Genomic DNA, 1,388 nt, shown 5'->3' on the forward strand with positions numbered 1-1,388 from the left:
GTTTATAAACATATAAATGTTTTATGTATTCCTTAAGGAACCCTTCTTGTAATTTATATGATTGCCGCAATGACTTCCAAAATTAAAGCTATACAATAAGGAAACCAATCTGTATAATAAAAAGATGATTATTATTCGCCAATGTATATTCAAAAGCAGTTAATATTACAACGAAACCACTGTGACGAGTCTCGTGAGATTTCAAACATTCATTCTAGTCCGATTTACAAGCCAAAAGGAATGGGAATTGTGCCACATACAGTTTATTTTAAGACAAAGAGATGCCGCTCAAAGTACTTTTTTCTGCCTTGACAAAGTACAAAATTGACTTCGTAATCTAGTGGGAAGATGTGCTTTTCTCTTTTCTACAATCGCTTTCATACGGAAGAATCGTTCTTTGATTGATCTCTATTTCATGGCAGGTACTCGATTTTTGGTTCCTCCTCGCCATGTTAAAACATTTTCAGCAAAAAAACTGGTCTCTTGGCCTTTTGGCCAAGATCAAAGTGTAGTATCTGTTCCGGCAGATACTGCACTTAAGATAATTTGTACCAGTCAATGGAGGGGAAACCCTCTATACTGGGACAATTATTATTTTTGGTAACCAGAGTGACCCCTTTTAGGGGAGCTGGTTTTTACCTCACATTAAAAACGGCCTTGTGCCTAATTTGCTCAGTGGGGGAGCAAATAAACACCATCTGTTCCGGCAGATACTGCACTTAAGATAATTTGTACCAGTCAATGGAGGGGAAACCCTCTATACTGGGACAATTATTATTTTTGGTAACCAGAGTGACCCCTTTTAGGGGAGCTGGTTTTTACCTCACATTAAAAACGGCCTTGTGCCTAATTTGCTCAGTGGGGGAGCAAATAAACACCATCTGTTCCGGCAGATGCTGCACTTAGGATAGTTTGTACCAGTCAGTGGAGGGGAAGCCCTCTATACTGGGACAATTATTATTTTTGGTAACCAGAGTGACCCCTTTTAGGGGAGCTGGTTTTTACCTCACATTAAAAACGGCCTTGTGCCTAATTTGCTCAGTGGGGGAGCAAATAAATACCATCTGTTCCGGCAGATACTGCAAGCTATGACTAGCAAAGACCAGATGTGGGGGCAACCCCACATGCCTGACCTTTAACCAGCTCCCATTTCCCACCTCTCGGGAGCTGGTCCCCTTTTTCCCTTCCCCCTCCCTTCACTCCTCACATTAAAAATTGGCCTTGTGCCTAATTTGCTCAGTGGGGGAGCAAATAAATACCATCTGTTCCGGCAGATGCTGCAAGCTATGACTAGCTATGACTAGCAAAGACCAGATGTGGGGGCAACCCCACATGCCTGACCATTAACCAGCTCCCATTTCCCACCTCTCGGGAGCTGGCCCCCTTTT

At 42.5% G+C, this 1,388-nt stretch overlaps 1 pseudogene; it reads left to right on the forward strand.

The window, feature by feature from the left end:
* Nucleotides 1-474: 474 nt before the first annotated feature.
* Nucleotides 475-620, forward strand: LOC145296483 (U2 spliceosomal RNA; annotated as a pseudogene).
* The last annotated feature ends 768 nt before the right edge of the window (nt 621-1,388 follow it).

The sequence above is a fragment of the Euprymna scolopes genome, chromosome 16 (genome assembly GCF_053919585.1).
Source record: "Euprymna scolopes isolate OS-2025 chromosome 16, ASM5391958v1, whole genome shotgun sequence".
Lineage (NCBI taxonomy): Eukaryota > Metazoa > Mollusca > Cephalopoda > Sepiida > Sepiolidae > Euprymna > Euprymna scolopes.